Source organism: Panthera onca, chromosome B3 (assembly GCF_046562875.1).
Source record: "Panthera onca isolate mPanOnc1 chromosome B3, mPanOnc1 haplotype 2, whole genome shotgun sequence".
NCBI classification, from domain to species: domain Eukaryota; kingdom Metazoa; phylum Chordata; class Mammalia; order Carnivora; family Felidae; genus Panthera; species Panthera onca.
In genome coordinates this window covers 30137349-30161410 of record NC_138344.1, presented here as the reverse complement: position 1 = coordinate 30161410, position 24062 = coordinate 30137349, and the positions used below count along the sequence as shown (strand labels likewise).

At 35.5% G+C, this 24062-nt stretch overlaps 1 protein-coding gene across 10 annotated transcripts in view; it reads left to right on the top strand.

Annotated features, from left to right (window-relative positions):
* Window positions 1-24062, top strand: part of PEAK1 (pseudopodium enriched atypical kinase 1) — a 313202-nt gene that overhangs the window by 79070 nt on the left and 210070 nt on the right. Inside the window, exon 3 of one of the 10 annotated variants that reach the window (XM_060617968.3) lies at window positions 1461-1602. The exons of 8 other annotated variants lie outside the window; for them this stretch is intronic. The gene's annotated coding sequence lies outside the window, so the exon portion shown is untranslated. Of the gene's footprint in view, window positions 1-1460; window positions 1603-13732; window positions 13767-24062 lie in introns of those variants that run through there. One more of the 10 variants, XM_078448911.2, reaches the window with a different exon arrangement.

Sequence of the window (24062 nt, the reverse complement as noted above, 5' to 3'; positions counted from 1 at the left end):
ACTCAATGAGAAATATGAAAATATATTCTTCTGGACTTTCCACATTTGGAGGCATTTCTGCTAGTGACGCTATGAAAGGAACTGAACTGATGAGAGCCAACCTCTAAATTCTCCCATGAAAGATCAGAACAACAGGCAGGATCAACAGGTGGAAAGCCAGCAAGATGGGAGGCCTTCTTCCAGGACTAAAGGGTCATCAGGACCCAAAAGACTGCATGGTGGGGTATGATCATTAGAAAAAAGAAAGAGTTAAATTGCTATATACAGGTGATAATGATGATCAACCTAAAAATTGAAGAAAATTATTACTTGAAAACCCATTTGAACTAGTATTAAGTTATATGGTGTGTATCCACTAAGTATATGGAGATCAGGAATTTTCAGTAACATCTAGTTAGCAGCTGTAGTGAAAAAAAATCCAACAAGTATTTAGAAAGAACACCCCTAAGAAAGAAGAGAAGTTATTTTAAGAAAACTTAATTTTACAACACCACATAAAGAGACTTAAAGAAGTAGAGATTAAACATGTTTCTGATTAGGAAGACTTGGTATCTTGTGGATTCCTTTCAAGTCAATGAATTTAATACAGTCCTAGTAAACATCCTAACCAACCTTTTTGATCAGAGGTGGGATGGTAGTAGAATTTACCAAATTTTTCTGAAACTGATCTAGAAGAATACGTTTAAAAGAAGAATTTTGAAGGAATGGTGTTATAGAGTTGGAATTGTACTACCATGTATTAGAAGATTTTATAAACCTGCAATAATTAAAACCATATGGTAATGACTAAGAATAGAACATCTATAGTCCTGAAAAAAAAAAAAGACATATTAGTATATGATAGTGCTATCATTTCAATTCACTGGAAGAAAGAATGAATTAGTTAACAAATGGTGGTAGGAAAATTGGTTTATAAACTGGAAGATTATAAATTTATTCATACTTCACACCTTAAACTAAGACTTCCGATGGATAAGATATTGAAATATTCTTATAGTTGAATAGAAGAATTTGAGGAAATATATATGTAAGCATATGATCAATTAGTGGAGAAAGGCTTTCCTGTTTTTAACATTTAAGAAAATATTTCTTACACATATATAATTTTTAGAAGAAAGAAATATATAAGCAAAAAGAAGAAAAAAATACCTAGAATTCCACCCAGTCCAAGACCACCATTGATAGCATGCTGGTTGTATATAGGAGGGTTCCTTTAAATGCAAAATAAAATGAAGAAACCACATATAAAAAGTGATTTGGCAGGACTCCTGGGTGGCTCAGTCAGTTGGGTGCCTGACTCTTGATTTTGTCTCAGGTCGTGATCCCAGGGTTGTGGAATCAAGCCCTGCTTTGGGTTCTGCACTGAGTGTGAAGCCTGTGTAGGATTCTCTCTCTCTCTCCCCTTTTACCCCATTCCCCCACTCACATGCATTCTGTCTCTTTCTCTCCCTTTCTTAAAGAAAAAGAAAAATGATTTGGCTGTAAGGAAAAAACAAAGGTGTCAAATATTGTTAAAATTAAAAGACAAATGTTGACTATGAGCAAATATGGATGCCACATGATAACAATTTAACACCTTTAATAAAAGAAGAGGTCTCAGAAGTGAGTAAGAAATTAACTGAATAGGAAAATGTGTAGTCATGAATAAGCAGTTTGTCAAGGAAGACATAGAAACAATCAGTAAACATGGGAAAACATTGTCAGTCTCATTAGTTAACAAAAAAATTGAAAATAAAACTGCAATGAGATACTTTTTAAAAAATTGAGATACTTTGGGGCACCTGGGTGGCTCAGTTGGTTGAGCGTCCGACTCTTGATTTTGACTCAGGCATGATCTCATGGTTTGTGCATTGGGCTCTTCACTGATAGTGTGGAGCCTGCTTGAGATTCTCTCTCACTCTCTCTCTCCACCCCTCCTTTGTGCACATGTGCTGTTTCTCTCTCAAAATAAAACAACATTAAAAAAAAATTGAGATACTTTTTAAATCTACCAGATTGCTAAGACTTTTAAAAATAATTTCCCTGTTTTAATAATAAAATAGCATGATTTTATTTCTTTAAACAAGCACCCCAGCATTTATAAATCCAAGTGAATATTTACCTTTCAAATAAGTCTGTTTGAGAATAGATGCCAGTGTGGAAGATGTTGCTTAGAAACAGCCACTGTCATTAATAAAATTTGTATTTTCCTCAAGCTTTTCTGTTAAAAAAAAAAACTTAGTAAGAATCAAATAAAGTATTACATGGTGATCATATCTTACTTTTTTTAGGTTCAGGAAACAATCAGCCCTTGTGTTTTGGTAAAAAGACCCAAATACTCATTGTTGATGAGGAGAAATATGGTCTTACATCGCTAGGGGTAGAATCAAATGATATAGCCATTTTCTAGGACAGTGTAGAAAAATGTGTTAAAAGCATTCGTGATCTACATACCTTCTGACTCAACAGTTTTACTTAAAATAATTCATACTAAAGAAACTATCAGCTGTGCAAAAAGACATATATTCTAGGATATTTGGTGTATATTACATATATACACATGTGTATATAAGGATATTTATGATATTAGAAATAATTAAAATAGAAAGTTAATTGAATTTATTATATATGTATAACAGGATGCTGTGCAAAAATTAGGAATGCTTTAACAGATAATAGTAAATCACAAAAACTGAGTATACACTTTAGACAAAACTCTGATCCTAGTTACTCATGCAATTATTAAGTCATTCACTCACAAATATTAGTGACAACCCAGGCATTGTTCTAGATTCTAGAGATAGAATACTGCTTCGAGAAAAAATAAAAAAGATCATATCTTTGCCTTCATGGAATTTACAGTCTAATCAGCAGAGACAGAAGAATAAATAGTCAATCAGAGATAAGTGCTTTGGAGGAAGATATGGCACATGATAGGCAGAGAGAGAGGGAGAGAGAGAATCCCAAGCAGGCTCAGCATGGTCAGTGCATAGCTTGATGCAGGGCTTGAACTCAACAACCATGAGATCATGACCTGAGCTGAAATCAAGAGTCCAATGCTGAACCGACTGAACCACCACCTCTGTGTTTTTCAAATTTTCTATAATTACTACTTTTAAAATAAGAAAAAAAAATTAAAATGGACTTCTGCTTTTACTGTGCTCCCCCTTACCCCAATTTCAAAGTATTTAAAAAATTTAAGAATTATGTTTCTTTCCTTTTAGTGTTAGGCATTCCCTCTGTCTGGTAATTCAGATGGTGAGTAGGTCCAACTCTTAAATTAGAACCAAGATGTTAACTGACTAGTGAAATTGATTGAGGAAGGAAATTACACCTTTTTTCTTTCAGGGTAGAGAGGACTATATTCAGCATTTCCCCTATCATTTTTGTTTTCTTTTGTGAAGTGAACTTTAGAAACCTATTTTATTACATCTTTTGATAAATTTGATACTGTAAGGTTACATTTTTACTTATGTGTTCTGCTGTTATTACATCATCACCTGATGCAGAATAACTCAGGGACAAAACACTGTGCAGTACACATCAGTAGAATGGCCATGTCTCAGTCATCTTTACTAATGAATGTGAGTTGTGTTGCTGATTTTCTGAAAATCATTTGTATGAATCATTAGAATGTAGTGCTATGAATTTTCTCCAGTGACTTACCTTTCTGATTTGCTTGATTATACCAAATGTTAGAGCACTTATAAACCAATTCAGTCTAAGCAAGGTGAGGGTTATAGTGGGTGAGAGTGTGCCAGTTGGCAGAGAGGGAAAAAAAAGTCACACTCACTTCAGACTTGGCTATAGATAATCTGCATGAATGATTTTCTTTTTAACGATAAATCAACAAAATTCCCATTATCTGGAAGCATAACTTGAGTTTTATTTAACCCTTGCTTTGATTGGCAGTGTCTAGTCCTCTAACATTACCTAGGAATTGGCGATTCTGGCTTTTTGCTCTAAGAGTACCTTTCTAGGTGATGTGAGAAACACACTGGCCAAGGTAAAATTTTGCTTTGCTTTGTATTTTGGTTTGAAATCATGCTTTACTAGTAAATTGCAAATCTGTGGTCACACTTGTTTTACACTATTAGTTTCAGAAATAGCAAAATCACTTCATGGCTTGTTGGCTGTACTTTTGTCCATTAATAAAAATAAATGTGATTTTTTTAATAGAAAGAGAGAAATATCTCCTCTTACATTTTAGATTTTGAAGAAATTTATTTTTTTGTAGTCTAAAAAATGTCCTGTATACCTTCTGTATCTTTCTATACCAACTGAGCAACTTGTATGGTAAATAAATGTTTTGTTATATCTGATTTCTTTTTTTGTTTGCCTAATTGGAATATAAATATTTAGTTGTTTTCTGATGACCTAATACCTTTCTTTTAAGGTTTATTTATTTTTGAGAGAGAGAGAGAGAGAGAGAGAGAGAGAGAGAGCGCGCCAGCGAGCACACAACCAGGGGAGAGGCAGAGAGAGAGGGAGACAGAATCCAAGGCAGGCTCCAGGCTCTGAGCTGTCAGCACAGAGCCCAACACTGGGCTGAACCCATGAACAATGAGATCATGACCTGAGCCAAAGTTGGACACTTAACCGACTGAGCCACCCAGACGCCCCTGTTTTCTGATGATCTAAAACCAGTATTGTTGTTTCTTGAATGCTTAAGTGGAAACAATTCCTTTGCTTTAAAAACAACTATCTTGCCTATAATGTTTATGCTTTCCAAATTTCTTAATTACTTCTATGTGAATTGTGTGTGTCACTGGAAAGAAAAGAGACTGCCATCACTCAAACCCACGTTGAATCCCAGCTCTGCCACTGAGTAACTAGCTGAATGAATAGCTGTCAGAGCCTCAATTTACTTATCAATATGACGACCTATATTATTGACCTGTTGTGTTATGCTTCCAGTATTATGCCTAGTGTGTGGTATGCAGCCAGTAAGCAATACTTGTTCTATTTCTTTTATTTTATATTTTAAATTTGGCTGTGTATTGAATAGAACCTTTGGTGATTTTGTTGCAGTACAATTTTTATATAGAGCACTTTTGAAGGCAGTCGAAAAAGAATTATCAGTTACTAAATTTGGTTTACATGGTGTTAGATCTTTGACTTGGGTCTCGCCTTTTTTATTCTTTTTAAAGATATTTATTGTACAGTTTTACAGTATATTCAAAACATAGACTTGTGCCAGATACCTTACAAGATCCCTGTGGTAGAAGCTTGCTATATATTGTCTGTAATCCCCATAACTGTAGATACATTTTTTTTTAATTGAGGAAACTGAGGATGATACCTGGAAGGCTTTTAAAAAATGTATATGTAATAATGGGCCTGCCATTATGGGTTAAAATCCATATGGTATATTATAAAGTGATCTTCTGATGTATTGTTGGAGAATGAAGTTTCCATTATCAGACTTTAGTCATCTCCACTGGGACTGAGAGTAGTGGTCTTCAAGAAACTGTGAGAGAGATGAACTGTGGTATTAAAGTATCCTTGAAGTCAGTGTGAACGACTGTTAGTGCTAGAGGGTTTTTTTCTCTCTCCTCCTCCTCCTCCTCCCCCCCCTCCTCCTCCTCCCCCTCCTCCTCCCCCTCTTCCTCCTCCCCCTCCTCCTCCTCCCCCTCCTCCTCCTCCCCCTCCTCCTCCTTCTCCTCCACTCCTCGTTGCCCTCCCCCCCACCACATGTGCTATTCCTACTTCCATAATGTGCTCATCAATTAATTCTTAAATCTTCCAAGTGTGAGTACCTTCCTTAAGTTTAGTCCTTTGGTTTTTGTAATAACATTGCAGTTTTTCTCCTTAAAACAGAATCTTTACAATGATTCTGATTATATCAAAAGGAAAATCTAACAAGTGTTTGAATTTTTTTTAAAGTTGATGTGGTGTTTTAGTTTATCAGGGTTCACATAAGAGGAACTAACAGCTATCTATACTTAGTATTTCTTTTTTGTTAATTAGGAATATTTAATTATGGTCTTAGTGTATTTTGTTATTATTGACATAATGTTCCAAAATATTTTTAAAAGTGGTCAGTTGTCACATATATTTATACATATGTTATAAAAAGGAACTTGTTTCATAATTATCTGCCTCTTACTTATGAGGAATATGAGTGTTAAAGAAATGCAGACAGATGTTTGGAGTACATTAGAGCCAAGTTTGATTTTTTTCATCTTGTTGGCATAGGAATTTACAGTGATTCATTGGGTTGTTTCTTTATTTAACTGGTTTCATTTTAAACATATCTTTGCCCCAACAATGATTTACTTAATTTAGAACAGTATTCTGATGAGTACAGGGACTAGTTTAACTTAACATTCAAATATTTGATTCTGTAATTATTAAAAATCAATATAAACATTTTACCACTGTGTTAGTAATCGTTTAAGAACACTTTTTAGTATGAAAATATTTGGTTATTTTCTTATTTCTAAAATCCTGGTTACTTATTTCTTATCTTTTTAAAATATAATTTGTCTAATGGTATTATTAATTATTACGTAAAACAAAGAGTCCCATCAAAAGTGTTTGGATTTTCTTTGCATATTCTGAAGATTAGGATTATTCTGCCTTGGTAAACTTAATTTCTGAGGATTTTCAAAATACAGTACAAGAAATAATTTTTCTTTTGTCTGCCTAAAGTATGAGCTCATTTGTCACTGCTAATTTTTTTTATACATCTCACAAGTCAGGCTGCTTCCTAAACAGAATAATATCAGGAATATAATAAACCCTGATTGATTCCGTGTTTAGGGGTAAATGAGGTACTATCAGATTCAGAACCATCTTGACATCTTAGGGAGTAGTCCTCCCACCATTGCTAGGATATTGGATCCAGAAGCCAAGAATGATTTTTTTTTCTCCTAGATTACCAGCCAGGAAGTTTCTATGATGAGGGAAATATTCCCAGAGTTCAGAGAATGCTGTCATCATATGGGAAGTATAATTTGAAACAAGGAGAGAGGGAGTCCCAGAACATACCCAGCCCTACATTCCATTTATGCCAGAAGAAAGTGTAGTTTAATTTTCATTTTAATGAACTAGGTATGACTTTGTTTTGAAATGGTTCTGACATTTCTGTTACTATTGGAGATATTCTGTCCTTTTATTTCTCTTAGTTTAAAAGTTCTGTGTTTACCCCTCTGTTTAAAAGATTGCCAAGACCCAGAATTGTGTGGTTTTTGATAAGAGTAGTTGGAAGTGTTATTGATGTTTCAGAGAATCCCTTTATCAAAGATAATTGGTCATAATGGTGAAGTTCATTATGTCATTTTCTCTAAAATCCAAAGATGACTCTGGGTAGAGATGGGGGACAGGGAAACAGGAGGAGGATGTTAAGTGTTCAACATAGAAGGCTGGAATGGCAGAGCAAATGGGGAGATTTTATCTGTTATAGTCTATAGGGAATATTTTGAGATCAAATTCTTTTTTTAATTATTTATTTTGAGAGAGACAGAGACAGAGCACATGAGCCAGGGGAGGGGCAGAGAGAGAGAGAGAGAGAGAAGAGAGAATCCTAAGCAGGTTCCCAGTGACAGCTCCAGCTGAATGTGGGGCTTGATCTCAGAAACCGCGAGATCATGACCTGAGCCAAAATCAAGAGTTGGTTACTTAACCTACTGAGTCACCCAGGCACCCTGAGATCATATTTCTCTTACAATTTAGAAATTTAATAGATTCAAACTATATTGCATTAGATTTCTAAATTATAGAAGTTAGTTTTAGTCTACAGTTATGGTTTATTTTTTAAAATTATAATTAGTGCTAATTTTGTGTTACATTCATATTACCTTATATTTGTAACGGGTTTTTTTTTTTTTTTTTATCTTAATCTATTCTTCGAAACAAAGGAGGCTCAACTTAGCTGGTCTAGATAAGGTTGTTTGACTCTTGGATATGAAAAATAATGAACTGCAGAGAGACAAAGCACAAATTGTTGGGTGCTGCTGTTTTATTTGTCTAGAAAAACTTGAAAAATAAAATTCTAGTAAACAGTAGAGTTGTTCTTCAGAGGGTTTTGCAGTGATTATTGAATGTTTTAATAAACATTTCCCCAGGGCCTACTTTGTGCAAGCATCATGCTCAACACTAGGGATATAAATGCATGAGATGAAGTGTTTTATTCTTGAAGAAGACCATGGGAGAGAGAGCTGTGTGAATAATTGCCATATGATAGGGGTAGACATTTTATTACCAGCTTTTGTAGCAGGTGATTTCTCTTGGTTGCAATGACACTAGGGAATAAAGAGAGACCAAGGTCAGAAAGCCAAAAGTCACCACATGGCTGAGGGAGGCAGCCATTCCTTCTTAGGAGAATCTTTCAGAAACTCTTCTTATTTCTTACACCATGTATCAGCAATTTCAATGATGATAACCAAGAGTAAAATCAAAATATGTCATAAGACATGAGAATATTTTTGTTACAAAGAGGCATTTTGGTTATCATAACAAAACCTCATATATTGGTGCTGCTTTATAGCTAACCTTCTAAAGATATTTTCTATTGGGAGCAACTTCCCATTTTGCAAATAAAGAAAGTAAATAAGGAAAGAGTAAAGGGCCCTCTGTAGTGGTACTACCAATGGCAGTCAGTTTGCTCTGCTCTAATTGGGTGCATCTATAAATTTGGTGTTGGAAAGTCCATAACATTAGGACAAATAGCCTTGTGCAACAGAACTTACTTGAGAGGGCTTTGATGATGCACAAAATTAGAAAACAGAGGCCTATAGGAGGTACACATTTGCTGTTTTTATTTCATTTCTTGGCTAGTTGAAGTGGTTGGTATTATCCTTTCTTATTCTTTAAAACATCTTATAAAAAATGAAACACTTCAAAGAACCTTTTATCTCTCTGTGCTTTAGTTCTGTTTATGAGCTGGCATGCTCTTTTCCATTAGTATCATGAGCTACTCCTAGAATGCTATGTGTATCCAACAAAAGTTTCCTTTTTGGAAATTACAGCCAGTTTTGGTTCCCTTTACTTTCATTTAGGAACTTTCAAAATTGGTTATTAACTTTTTGATTACTTCAGAGATAATAGTTTTAATTATTATTAAGTATACACTTATTTTTTCTATTTGAGATTTTCTTTATTATACTACTTTTGAAATTAAAGGTGTTTGTAGACCACTCAAAAGATTCAAAGCCTTGAGTTTCGTAAGTGGTACTTGGGTATGCTTTTTTGTTTTTAACTGTATTTGGGGCAAATTATTGTTCACTCCATGTGCTAGAATTTCCCCTGATGTAGACCAAGAATATTCCTCACCTTTTCTGTAAGAGTAGTTTAAAAGGTAAGTCTAATTTATTTTGAGTGATATTCGTCATTAGATCAGAGTGACTATTAAATTTCAAAGCATTATCATAATGATTATGATTATTGCTGAGCTGGAGGCAGTCTTCTCTGGAATCTATGTTATTAGTCTTCTTGGTTCTAATGCAAGGTTCTGCAAAGCTTTCCTTTTGAGTTAAAGTTTATAGTTTTGCCATCATCACAGAGTTTACAGAATGTTGACCACATTGTTAGGAGGTGCCAACTCAGACTGCTTGGTAGTAACTGCCTGGAGAATCTGTTGACAACTAGGAGGCTTGCGGGGACATTTGTGAAGGAGTGGTACAGTCTAATAATGTCTGACATGATCACAAGTTGGGAAGGGATGGAGTAGCATTTGTGTTACTTACACCATGTGTTTGCCAAATCCATAAAGGGGCTTTAGAGTAGAGTAGGGATTTACTCCCACATGTAAAGTAAAAAGTCATTCTTACCATATCCCTTGTCAGAAAATCCTCCCATCTTTGTCCAGATACCTCCAGTGGAGGGCTGACTACCTCCCTGAGTTCCCATTCTGTTGTTGGACAGCTCTGTTAGAAATTACCCCCTGTAGTATTCATATGCCTTTCCATTTAGTTGTTACTCTGTATTGAAAGTTCGTGAAAACCTAATATAAAGGGTTTCTGACAAGGGTAAATTATGAGGTGTTTGTTTGTTTTGGTATCATTTACCAGCTGCCTTTTTGTCCATTTCAAAGAACTTTAATTTCAAAATAAATATAAGAAGTTGCCTAAATGGTATAGAGGGTTGCTGTGTCCTTTTCACGCTGTTTTCTCCAATGGTAACATCTTACAAAACTGTAGTACAATAACAAAATCAGGAAATTGATGTTGGTACAGTCCACCAACCTTATTCAGATTTCACCAGTTTTACATGCTTTTGTGTGTATGCATGTGTGTGTGTGTGTGTGTGTGTGTGTGTGTGTGTGTGTGTGTGTGTGTGGTCCTGTGTAATTTTATCATATATGTAGATTTGGCTAATTGCCACCATAGTTAAGACAATACTGTTCCATACCCCCAAAGAGCTCCTTCCTACTTACCACTTTATAGTCATTCCCAGTCCTCACCCCTATTCCTCATCCATGGCAACCACTAATCTGCTATCCATCTCTGAAATTTTGTCTTTTTGAGAATTTTATATAAATGGAATCATATAGTACAACCTTTGAGATTGGCTTTTTTCCACCCAGTTTAATTCTCTTGATATCTATCCAAGTTGATTACATGTATCAATAGTTATTCTATTTTTTTGTATCATTATTAATGTTTTTCCTTAAGGCCACAATAAATATTTGTCTATATCAACAACTTTTAAAGTATTATAAAAGTGGTGAATTCACATTTATAGAGCCATTATATTTGAATTCACCTATTACATGATACATAAGAAATCTCAACTTTGACCATTTCTTGCTGAACTGTTAGGGCTAATGGGAGTGCAAGAGTGTCACATGCTCATCATCCAATCACCCCATTTGTGCTACTTCCTTTGTGGCCACGGGTTGTCTATCTGAAGGGATGATTATGTGGATGAAATGAGACATAAAGTCAAAATACAAATTTTTCTATACCATGTCAAACCAAAATAAATATGTAAGGTACAAATGTAACCTATGGTTATGTCTGGTATAATGAGATTGACAATTAGAGATTTTGTTTTTTTTTTAAAAAAAAGAACTTGTCTTTATTTTCCATCTTGTCTATAATGAATGCATATTTTATCTTTGTTTTTCTATTTATAAAAATAATGCATACTTATTAAAAGTGGAAATGTGATAAAAATACATACACTAGAAAGTGAAAACCTACAGAAATCTCCCCCCTAAAGTTAATTATTATGAACTATTGTATGTTTTTTTTTACGCATACATTAAGTTTTTGTTATTGTTATGAAAACAAACCAGGGATTTGCTGTGCACATTGTTTTGCCTCTCTTTTACTAAGGTATCTTGAATATTTTTTCATGTCTGTACACATGACTTTACTAGCTATATGGTTACTTCACTATGTACATGTACTATTCATTCATTTACTCAGTTACTCCTCATTGAATGCCTGCTGTGTTCAAGGCACCATGCTGGGGAAACTGCAATAAATAATACATGAAACTTACATTTTAGAGGGAAGATAGACATTAGTAATGATTAATTCCTCAATTGACTATTTGATTACAAATGTGATATTGACTAGGAAAAAGCAGTACAGAGAGCTGTGCAAGTAAGTGCCTGTCAGGTCACTCAGCCTGGACTAGGAACCAGGGAGGAGCTCCCAGAGAAAGTGACTTCTGAGCTGAAATCTAGGGATGGTTATGTATGGATTAGGAAGTAACTGATGAAAGAATAGTGCATAGATGAATAGAAACTCAGCTAGATATTCCCATACATGGCTGGAAAGCTGTATGTCACAATGGCAACCTTTTTTTTTATTTTTTGGTATAGCATTACAGAAGTTTTTTTTTTTTTTTTAAATCTACATTCTGATTTGTCTACAGTGAACATGTATTTATCATGTAACTAAAATAAAAAGAAAAACCAGAAGTGTTGAATCACTATATTGTACACCTGAAACTAATATATCACTGTATATTAACTAACTAGAATTAAAAGCTTTAAAAAAAATAAGTGGGTGCAGTAAATAAAAAAAAGAAAAACCATAAACCTGTTTGATGTACAAATACATATACTCATAGGGGAAAAAAACTAATAAAATCTTTCTCAGTGTATTAATACTGTGGTGGCATTATAGGTAGCTGCTATATTTTTAACAAAATTTTTTAAGAGTAGTATTAGCTTTATAGAAAAATTAAGATGATACAGAGTTGCCATATGCCTCCCCCCCCAATACACACATATACCTTCCCCCACACACACAGTTTCATCTATTCATATCTTACATTAATTTGGTACATTTGTTACAGTTGGTATTTTAATATTGATACATTATTATTAACTACCCATTGTTTATTCAAGTTTCTTTAGCTTCCTTTTGGCTGTGACAGTTTCTTATATTTTCTTTATTTTTGATGTCTTTGACAGGTTTTTTTTACATTTTTTTTAAACGTTTATTTATTATTGAGAGACAGACACAGAGTGTGAGCAGGGGAGGGGCAGAGAGAGGGGCAGACAAAGAACCCAAAGCAGGTTCCAGGCTCTGAGCTGTCAGCACAGAGCCTGACGCAGGGCTTGAACCCACAAACCACGAGATCATGACCTGAGCTGAAGTCGGACACTTAACCGACTGAGCCACCCAGACGCCCTGATGTCTTTGACAGTTTTGAGAAGTACTGGTATATTGTAGAATATCCCTCTTTTGGAATTTATCTGATGTTTATCTCATGATTATACTGCAGTGTGGTGGGTTTTTGGTAAAGTGCCCACAGAGGTAAAGTGCCAGCCTCATCACATCATATCAAGAAGTACCTACTATCAACATGAATTATCACGTTGATATTAACCTTGATTACCTGGCTGAAGTAGTTGGTGTTTGTCAGATTTCTTCTGTATTGTAAATTACTTTACTCCTTCCATTTAATACACTGCTCTTTAGAAGGAAGTCTTTATGCAAAGTCTCTACTTACAGAATCAGAGTTATGCTTCACTTCCTTGAGGGTAGAGTATTTACATAAATTATTAGGAATTCTTCTGCACAGGAGATTTGTCTTTTCTCCCCAGTTTATTTATGTATTTAATCATGAGAATGAACTCATGGAGATTTATCCTTTAGGTTTTAACCCAATAGTATATTTTATTCAAATGATTCCAGCTTTGGCTGGAGCTCTTTCACTTGTCTCTTGGACATACTCCATCAACAAGGTTTTGTGTTTGTTTTTGTTTTCTAAGTGTTTCCTTATTTTCTGACACTACAAGATGCTCTAGGCCTATTGTGTGTTGTCTGTCACAGACCTACAATCACCCATTTTTCAAGGAGCCTTGTTTCCTTTCATTGGAGGATAGTATTAAAAACCAAAATCTTGGGTGCTATTATATTTTTCTCTATTTTTTTTTCTTAGTTCTGGTCCCCCCCCCCCCTCCTTTTTTTCCCCTTAAGATCTCTGGTAAACCAAATATGAATTTTACCATGGCAGATTTAGGTTAGCTCATTAAATATTCATTTCCTACTACCTTTCCGTCCTTTCCTTCTTTCTTAGACATCTTTCAGCCAGGGGTGACCTTGTGACACAGTGATGGCCAGAGAGATACTAAATACAAACCTCCTGGGAAAGGGTTTCTTTCCAAAATCAAGTCAAAACCTGGAGGGATATATTTTGGGGCTCTTCAGCCTTCGTCCCGTCAAAATGGAATTGATACCTGAATGTTCGGCATAAGTATGAAAGCAGATGCTAGGGAATGCACAGTAGAGAGATAGAAGGGACTTTGTTTTGTGATGTCATTGGTGACCTATATGGTTGAACCATCCCTGGTTTGCCCAGCTCCAGACTTCTAAAATAAGGTAAACTCCCATGTGTTAACTATTGTTCCTTGGTTTTTCGGTAATTGCAGCAGCTGAGCACAAAGTCTTAGTCAATTCAGATATCAGTTTGGTTGGCAAAATTACCATTAGTTTACTTAAGAAATATTTAAAGACCTACCATGTGTATGGGCAAAAAGAGAGGAACTCTGTTGATATCATCCCTGTTCCTACTGGCCCCAGTTTTAATAATGATATGCAGAATAGGATAATTACATGAGTGACTATGATTAAAAACAGAATGTAGTATACCTTTGTCATTTGCTTGGTCATGATTACTCATCATCTGTCACTTTATCTTACTGCATTCTCTGTATCTGAAACTGGCTTGGCAGTTTAGCTAGTTCCAGGACAGAAACCCAAGCGTGATCCTAGTCCCTTACTTTTCTCTAACTCTCCACATCCATTTGCTTACCATTTGGTAGCCTGTTTTCTTACCTTGTAAATATTTTTTATCCCATCTTATTTAATTCCTTTACTCCTCTACTAGTTCTGACCCTTAGAAATTTCTCTCATATACAACATTACAACCTTTCATATACAACATTACAATGCTAGTCCCCATGCCTCCAATTCATTCTCCTCACCCTACAGGCAAAGCAGTCTTTCTAAGAGGCAGATGAAATCTTGTTTCTCTCTTCAGTAAAATTACATGTTGGCTTTGCATTGTTTCGAGTATAAAGTTCAAAATTTTTCCTCTTGAAAGTCTTGCAGAGTCTCACCCTGCCTGGCTGTCCAGTGTTGTTTCATGGCAGTGTCCCCACACAAAACCACTCTGCAGGACACACCCCTGACTTCATTCCAAACATTTAACTAATTCTTCTTTAGTTTACTGTGTTCTTATTTATCTCAGAACATTTCCTCAGCCTGAAATTCTTGGTACTTCCAATGCCTTTTAACCTTAAAGACAGAGCTGGTCTTTCAGAAGACCTTCCCTAATTCTCACTATCATTCTCAAGGATCTCTATACTCAACCTCTGTTGTCACATAACTGGCTGTTATATTTTGTTGACCTTAACAATAAAACAGCCAGTTATTTTATCAGCAAAATGGGTTTATTCAGGAATAGCAGAAGAATTACAATTTGTGATATGGAAGTTATGACAAACCCTAGACAAGTCTGGATGTCCAAAGAGAGGAATGTTACTTTATAGAGAAAAGGAGGAAGTTGGGAGGGACTGCTTTGAAGGAAAGTCTGCGTATGTTCAGGGTGTTGACAGTTTCTCATTGGCTAAGTTGTGTTTTCTTACTGGCTGAGCTTGTTGCTGGGCAAGGAAAATTTTTCCACTTTCTGTTGAAGCAGCAAAATAGGTTTCTTGTTGGGAATGCAAAGTGTGTCTCTTCTTGTTAGGTTATAGTTAGTGACGAGTAATAGGAAGGAGAGCTCTTCCTTCTGGCCTCTAGACTCAATTTTAAACGAAGTTTCCTTTATTCAGTTTCACAACTTGAAATACCTCTTGAATTCATATACTTTCCATCAACTTTACACTTTGTTCTAGACTGTCATCATTATGATGTATTTAAATGGTCCTTCTGCTTCTGCTTTGGCAACTTGTAAAGTACCTGCTTTACCCAGTATCCAGTGATCTTTTCAGACTCCACATCTGATCATTATGGCACTGTGTTTAAAAATCCTTCTTCTCTGGTTGACCAATGAGCTTAGGCTACAGACTAAATCCTAATGTGGCCTGTAGTGTACTGCATGCATTGGTTCCTGTGTGTCCACTTTTCTAGCCTCACTTGTTTTCTTTTGACTCTTTAAACATGCTCTGCTCCCTAGTATCTCTGGACTTTTGCACAGGTTTCTCCTGTCTGAAACATTTATCATGTAGATACCTTCAACTCTCAGCACTTCCTCAGGATATCCCCACCCAGAGCTATCTATAGCAGACTTTTTTGTTATAGGTTTCACTTATTCTGCATAAACTTGTGGAGTTGAGCAAGGTGGAGAGCATATAGTTGCATTTAATTTTCAAAAATGATTGTAGCTCCTATCTTTAAAAGTAGCTTTTCTGCATTCACTCCTCTGGAAAAGCTTCATTCCTTGTATACAAACTGCTCATTTCACTCATTCCGTTAGATTCTTGTCCTGTCTGGATTTCTTGATAAATTCCTTAAATAGAGGTCTTGTCAGCACCCTAGATTCTTTGGCTCTAAATCTTTTTTTACAGTGTAACCATTTTTCTCTCCCAATTTTTAGTTTTGTTTGTTTTGTTTGTCAATTTTTGGTACAGAACCCACAGAGAAAGTTAACAGTTGTTTACTTTGTTCAGAAAAGTTCTGAGTAATAGAAGCTGCACTTAAATGGGTACTCTGACCACACTAGGAACATAAGGGACTTTAAAAAGAGTGATTCAGGGTGAGCATTCTGTTCCTCACTTCCCTAACCCCCAGACTCAGACCTCACACTTAGAATTCTGTGTAATTTCATGATCTGCTGACAAATATCCAGAGTTAGTCCCGATTTTAAACATATAGTGCAAAGTCATAGACTCAAGAGTGGAAAGAGGCTTTAGAGGCCATTTAGTTTTAGTCTAGCCACCTCTCTATTCAGGGTTGTTTGTTCCTGAGTGTTCTGTGCCACCCACATGTAAGAGCTTGTCTTTCATACAGTGAACTCAAACCTGCCTCCTTAAAATTTTCATCCACTGGCTTTTAATTCTTAGCACTGTCTGTGGAATAACAACTTTTGTATGTAAAGACAGCCATCATGTCTTTTCTAGGTAGCTTTTCTCCAGGAAGAATAGTCTCAGTTCCTTCTATATCATGGCTTAAAGTTCTTTTACCATCTTCTTTGAATTTCTGCAATTTTGATTTTTGAATGTTTTGGATTATTTACCACTCTGTCCCTTTTCTATTAGTGTAAATAATAAAGATGATTGCAAATGAAATAAGTTGATAGGTTTGATGGCAAATGCAAAATATACAAGAACAACTTAGTTGAGGGAACCTGTGAAATACAATTTGGTGTTTAGCTTACAGATCAGAAAAAGTTATTTATCCAGACTTTTTTGGATTAAATAGGGGGTGGAGACAGAGGACATTTGGGTAATAGAAGCTGGTATAGGGGATGATTTATCTGATGAATGACCACTTCCTTCATTTTATTACATCATTACATTTGCATATCACTATCATTTTCAATCTGTGATAAATTGCTCAATTTCATAAATACAGTGTATCCAGCATTTTGCCACTCAGGACATTACAGACTGTTATTTTTTTTTGGAGCTGTAAAGATGTTTATTCCCTTGCTGAAAAACACACATTTTATTATGAATTATAACTTGTGGCAGCCTTACAGGTCATTCCTCCTATCTGTGCAAAATTACGGATTTACCACTTGCTTCCTGAATTAAGAGAGTTAAAAGTGGTGGTGGCAGCTGAACTTCCTATGAACTGCAAAGCCCTGAGATAACTTGTCAGGGATGTCTAAGGTTTCTCTTTTAACTTTGCCTTTATCTTACCCTGGGAGAAAACCCACACAAATGAGAGAAGACACATTCATCTTTGGTAATGACACAGGAACTTGTGCTTTTCTGATCTTTTGCCACTCAAGTGCTGAATTAATATCAAGTGAAAATTATAAAATGACTTTTTATAATTGTTTTCAACGAAAATTGAAAAGGAGCATTGTCTGGATATTTATGGTTTTACCTGAACTCCAACATTTCAAATGGAATTGATCTCTTTCCAAAGGACAGCTTTTTCTGGGTGGTTTTCATTTTTATTTTTTTAAAGTTTATTTATTTACTTTGAGAGAGTGTGAGCGATAGAGCAGAACAGGGGCAGAGAGAGAGGGAGAGAGAGGATCCCAAGCAGGCTCCACACTGTCAGTGCAAAGCCCACATTGGGGCTCGAACTCATGAACCATGAGATCATGACCTGAGCTGAAGTCAGATGCTTTACTGATTGAGCCACCCAGGCGTCCCTTGATTTTTTTTTTTAAAGATTTTATTTTTAATCTGTACACCCAACATATGGGGCTCAAACTTATAACCCTGAGATCGAGTCACATGCCCTACCAACTGAGCCAGCCAAGGTGCTCCTTGATAATTGTTTTTCAAATACTAAAACTTGTGCATGATGTCGTCTTGGTGACCAGCTTTGAACAGAAGTTTTAGTATTAATAGTATCTCCTCCAATAATTTAGCTTCTCTTCCTTCTTTCTCAGTCTAATATTTATTGAAAGGTGTAGGACCGGAAAAGGTCCTTACGTAACATAAGCAAGCATTTAATTAAGGAGTAATGCCTATGGTACTGGAGTATGTGAAGTGAAATAGAGGTGTTTAATCAGCCTCAAAAGCTATTTACTGCTTCGTAAACTTTAGTGCTCGGTGTCATAAATATTATTACTGTGCTAGGGTTTCAGAAAAGCAGTGAAATAGCAAAACTGATTTTTTTCTATAGTTAAAATATGGAAGGTTTTCTTCCTAACAGAATTATGTAATGAAGCTAGTAGTTTGGAAAAGCATACATACTTGAAATTCTTAACTGAAATGTCATCAGAAGGGACTTAAATACAAATGAGGGATATGTTGACAATAAAGCAAGGAGGAAAGGCTATCGCTGTTAAGGCTGAAGTTATGTTGAGGAATAAGTCACATGGTCACATACATTTGCCATGTATTTATTGAGCACTACTATGGGGCATGGGCTAATAGATGCTTTCCATCCATTATTTTTTTAATTATTATAGCAGCCCTGTAAACTAAGTTGGGTCTAGTTTTAGAATAAGGACACAGAAGCTCAGAGAAGTTGTCACACGGTTGTGTCTGATTACACTTCTACTCCCTCCGTTACTTCAAACTGCTTATCAAAAGAAAGCCTATATTTAAATAGTCATTTTTTCAAATTCATTCTGCTGAATGCCCATTAGTATACTGGAAAAGTTAAGCTGTGCTATGTTACTTCTTAGATTTTTAACCTTTTATTTTTCCATATTCAACATTTATTAAGCAGCTTGTATATTCCTAACATTTAATAAGTATTATGAGGGTTGTAACCATATGTGAAGACCTTGTCTTCCCCCTTCAGAGTTTACAAACTGATAAATATTCCAGCCTTGTATACAAAAATTTTAAAGTACAATCAAGAGAGCAAGGTTCTTTTTTCCAGTATTTTGTGACTGTTGGCGAGACCCCTTCCAAATTATCCCCCTTCTGTTTAGGTAGGGAAGTGCACATAAAAGCTAAAATTCAATCCAATTGATGTATGTATGATCCAGTTTACAAGGACAACTAAGGAAGGAGTTCATAGTCTGGTTGAAATGCTTTGATAGAGGGGAAATCGTGTGCAATGAGAATCTACAAGAGGTAGTTAGCATAAGAACTCCTGAAGCAGGAAAGGTTTTATAGAAACATTGTCTTTGGAGCCAAAACAACAACAACAAAGAAAGCTGGCCAATACAGAATCTAAGGGAAGGCTTTTGTTAGGATTCTAACATTTCATTAACCCAAATGTTAATTTGTAAAAAAAAAATTTTTTTTTAAATATTTATTTATTTCTGAGACAGAGACAGAGCATGAGCAGGGGAGGGACAGAGAGAGAGGGAGACACAGAATACGAAGCGGGTTCCAGGCTCTGAGCTGTCAGCACAGAGCCTGACGCAGGGCTTGAACTCACAAACCGTGAGATCATGACCTGAGCCAAAGTCGGTCACTCAACCGACTGAGCCACCTAGGCACCCCAAATGTTAATTTTTTTGTGTGTGTACTAGGTACTGTGTATGTACATAGTAATATGTACTATGATTTTGTAATCTTTTATACCAGTAATGTTTTCAAAAAGACCCTACATTCTTTATGAAAATGCCAGCAGTAGAAGTTAAAAAGTTTGGATTGTTGATGTTTGTATAAGAAAATTTGCTGATCATCGTGTCCAGTCCCCTCACTTTGCACACAAAGAATCCAAGGCCCAGATAAACTGTGAAGTGCTTAATGTCAAATACTTGTAAACATCAGACCTGGGACTTGGCTTGGATTATAGTCATGGTTTTGTCCTGTAGCTAAAGCTCTAGTTGAAAAATGCATGAGGTTAGTGATGGTTTAATAATAAGAAATAATTTATATTTCCTTTTATTGTTTTTCTTCATTGGCATTGGGAGAGAAGTGATTGAAGAAATGTGAAGTAATGGAAGTATCCTAGATGGAATGTGGATGATAATTTATTTAGGTAAAGCATGGGGAAGCTTTACTTCAGAAAGTTCAGCTTTCTAAAGTGGAGTCACTTAATTTCGGAAGGTGTTTATGTACATGCCATCTTTATAATGTATAAAATAGTGTGAAGATAGCAAATTTAATAAAAAGCCTGAGTGTATGAGGTAATAGTGGCAATAGAAATTGTAAGCTCAGATTTATTCATACATTCTTCTCTTAACTGGCCTTTTAACTGAAGTGAAATTGATGGGAAAAGCATGAAGTTATGGAGAGTTTGCAATAGGGATGCCTTTGGTTGACTGTGATTACTATAATGTATTTCAACCTTGAAACTGAGCCCTGGATGACAAAGGAAGGCAGCTTAGACATAAGAAAATGCCAGAGAGACAAAATAACCTTCAGCTAGTCTATAAAAGAATGATTAAGCAGTTCAAAATGTAAATGCCATATTCTATCATACAGCCATTTCTGGGGATTTGAAATGATCATAACTCTTCTTTTTCTGGATCCAGAAATGCAATTCTATTCTGAATGGCATAAGAAAGTATTTGGGGCCTATTGTCAGCCTTTTTCTAGTTGCTTTACCCAGGAGATAATGTGGGCAAAAGCCAAATAATTTTTGAAGAACAATGTAAATGATGTGAAAGCAAAGGATAAAAGGTATCCTCAGAATTTCCATGGTTAAGTCCAACGAAGGGTTTAGACTTGGAGTGTTTAAGAAGTCTTACTGATTACATCATTCATTCCTTTAAAGCCTTACTGACTAATTACCCTTCTTTCACCTTAAAATACTTGAAAGAAATCCAAGACCAAAAAGAGAAAATGGCTAAACAAAAATGTGCGTGTTGACTGCCATTACAATTTACCATATGTACTAATCTTTGCTAGTGAGAATAACCTACAGTGTATATAAAATGAAGATGTTAGATTAGATTATTTCTAAGTCCTTTCTTGTTCTAAAATCCTAACCAAGACTCTGTTGCATTATTCTAAGTCCTATCCATTCTCCTTTGTATTACATCCTATCAATCGGATTAATTTCCAGAAGACCCTACATTAATTATTTACTCCTTTGTCATTTAGTGGATCCTCATTAAATATATAATTGAGTACAAATTCTGGGCCTATCTTTCCTACCCATTTTTATGAATCTTCTGGCCAACACTGTTTATTTAATACTCTTCAGCTCTCCTGTGTGCACTCTAAATTGTTCCATGCCCCTATTAAAACTTTGTCAAGTGACTTAATTTCTCTGGAGTTGTTTCCTCACCCTTATAGGAAGGATAATGGATTTAATGACCCTTATACTTTTATGATTTCTAATTTACATATATTTTTAAATAATTGCTATTTTATCATTATAATAACACTTTACAGTGATAAGTGCAGGAATTACTATACACATGTACAAATAAGCACCAAGTCCAAGTAGGTTAGGTGATTTGTATGACAGTTGTTCTCAAACTTGGTAGTGTCAGAAAAAATCCCATTTAAAAAGTATCCCCCAAAATGAAATGCTTAAGGTATAGATCTAAGAAAATAAATGTAGATCTATGAGTGGAAAACTATAAAACAGTGATTTTAAAAAGTCAAAAAAGATCTATATAAATGAGATATTCTGTGTTCATGGATTGGAATACCCAATATTGTTAAAGCCTCAGTTTTTTCCAGTTTATGTACAGACTCAACACGGTCCCAGTCAAAATCCCAGTAAGCTATTTTGTGGCTATCATCATACTAAATCTAAAGTTTGTATGGGAAACAAAAAACTTAGGTCAATGCAATACTGAAAATGAACAAAGAAAATGAACAGTTAGAGTACTCACACCACCTGATTTCAAGACTTAATGTAAAGGGTACAGTAATCAAGACACAGTGGTATTGGCAAAAGAATAAACACATAAATTAACAGGATGGAGAGTCCACACAATAAATAAACAAAATAAATCCACACAAATATAGTCAACTGGTCTTTGACAAAAAAGCAAAGACAGTTCAATGGAGAAACGATAGTCTTTTCAATCAATGATGCAACAAGTGACCATTTGCAAGAAGTGAACCTAGGCATAGGCCTTATGATTTATACAACAATTAATGCAAAGTGGATCGTTGGCCTAATTTAAAATGTAAAACTATATTGAAGAACATATAGGAGAAAATTGATATGAATCTTGGGTTTGGCAGTGAGTTTTAAAATACATTAGTAATGTGATCCATGCAAGAAAAAAATGGGTGAAGTTGGGCTTAGTTAAAATTGAAAACTTCCTCTCAATGCAAGACACTGTTGAGAGAATAAAAAGACAAGCCACAGTTGGGGAGAAAATATTTGCAAAACACATATGATAAAGGACTTGTATCCAAAATATGTAGAAAACTCTTAAAACTCAGCAATAAACAAATCAACTCAATCAAAAAATGGACAAAAAATTTGAAGAGACCCTTCATCAAAGAAGATATATAGATGGCAAGTAAGCATATAAAAGGTTAAAACAATAATGAGATACCATTACATACTATTAGAATGGCTAAAATTCCAAACACTGACAAAAGCAAATTTTGACAAGGATGTGGAGGAATGGTAATTTTCATTCCTTGCTGGTGAGAGTGCAAAATAGTATGGCTAATTGTTGCCTGCAAAGCTAAATGTGGTCTCACCATGTAAATCAGCAAACACCTTCCTAAGTAGTCACACAACTAATTTGAAAACTTACAACCAAACCTGCATGCAAACGTTTATAGTAGCTTTGTTCATAATCTCCCCTGCTAAACCAGAAGCAGCCAAGATATCCTTCAGTAGGTTGAATGAATAAACTTTGGTACATCCATAAGTGGAATATTATTCGGTGATAAAAAAGAACTATCAAATCATGAAAAGATATAGATGAACCTTAAATGCATACTGCTGAGTTAAAGAAGTCAGTCTGAAAATTCTACATACTGTGTAAGTCCCATTATATGACATTCTGGAAAAGGCAAAAATAAGAGTCAGTTAAAGGATAAGTAGTTGCCAGAAGCCAAGGGGAGTAACAAGTTGTGGGGAAGGTTGGTTAGGTGAAACGCAGGGGCTTTTTTAGGATAGTGAAAGTATTTTGTATAATACTGTAATGATGAATATAGGACATTAAGTATTTGTTAAAATCTGTGGAACTTTATAGCAGAAAGAGTGGATATTAATATATACTAATTTTAAAAACCTCATTTAGGAAGTCAGGGATCTCAGAGTAGAATGTAAAGTGTGACAAAAGAATGTAAATGTATTACAAATATATTAATGTCACTGAAGAGGGTGTAGGAATGAGGTACTGATCTAAGTAATTTGGGAAATGAGTAGAATCTGTAAGACTAAAAGGCAAAAGGAACTGTATATGTAAACACTGTACTCTCTTACAGGGGGACAGGGTATATGGGTTAACAATTCTGCAGCTGCTATATATGTTTCTGCTATTGTAGTGGGGTTACAGTAAGCAAGGGGAAGAAGCTAATATGATCCATGTGATAATGGACTGGAGTTGGAGACTTAGTATGACCTCATGTTTAGCTTAATATAGATGTAGGTGATTGCATATAAAAATGTTTATAGATAGGGGCGCCTGGGTGGCTTGGTCGGTTAAGCGTCCGACTTCAGCTCAGGTCATGATCTCACGGTCCGTGGGTTCGAGCCCCGCGTCAGGCTCTGTGCTGATGGCTCAGAGCCGGGAGCCTGTTTCGGATTCTGTGTCTCCCTCTCTCTCTGCCCCTCCCCTGTTCATGCTCTGTCTCTCTCTGTCTCAAAAGTAAATAAATGTTAAAAAAAAAAAATTAAAAAAAAAATGTTTATAGATAATGTGTATATACACAGGTTAGTAAACGTAGTTATACTACTCTGTCAGCTGAGAGGGTCTAGAAGCAATGAAACCCCAGTAGCAATGACCACACCTTGTGCCCAGATCTTGGTTTCTAATACCATTATCCTCTAAGAGGAATGAAAGTTTCTTGGAGAAGTGACTAATTCTTGTGTTGGGGCAGGAAATATATAGGGTGAGCCCAGAGCATCGTGTAGTGCCGAAAACTAACAAAGTGCTTTAAATACACACACACACACACACACACACACACACACACACACACACACACACACACA